Raw genomic sequence first — 388 nt, 5'->3', positions numbered from 1 at the left:
CATAAACCGTACCTAACTGAGATCGTTGGCAACTGCATGTATAGAATGATTTTAAGAGGAAATCGGGAATGAAGATCAGCGCCATGCATCCATGAAGACCTGGGAGAGGGAAGGCATTTCTCATTCCCTCGTGATATTAGATTTGCCGACATGCACATTTTGAGTCATCGGCTCGTAAGCACTGCCTGGTCAGTATAATTATTATCATTTATATCTTCAATGCTTTATACTCAGTCAAGCGCGTTTAGTTTACAGCGACCGATTCTCAACTCAGATATTTTCATACTTACACAAGGAAAGTCTTATACCAATTACAGACGTAGAAGGCAATTATCTATTCATTTAAAGCTTTATATGTGGCTGTGCAGCTCAGATTCCTGTCCAACGC

The sequence above is a fragment of the Penaeus monodon genome, chromosome 20 (assembly GCF_015228065.2).
Source record: "Penaeus monodon isolate SGIC_2016 chromosome 20, NSTDA_Pmon_1, whole genome shotgun sequence".
NCBI lineage: Eukaryota > Metazoa > Arthropoda > Malacostraca > Decapoda > Penaeidae > Penaeus > Penaeus monodon.
This window is presented reverse-complemented; position numbering follows the sequence as displayed.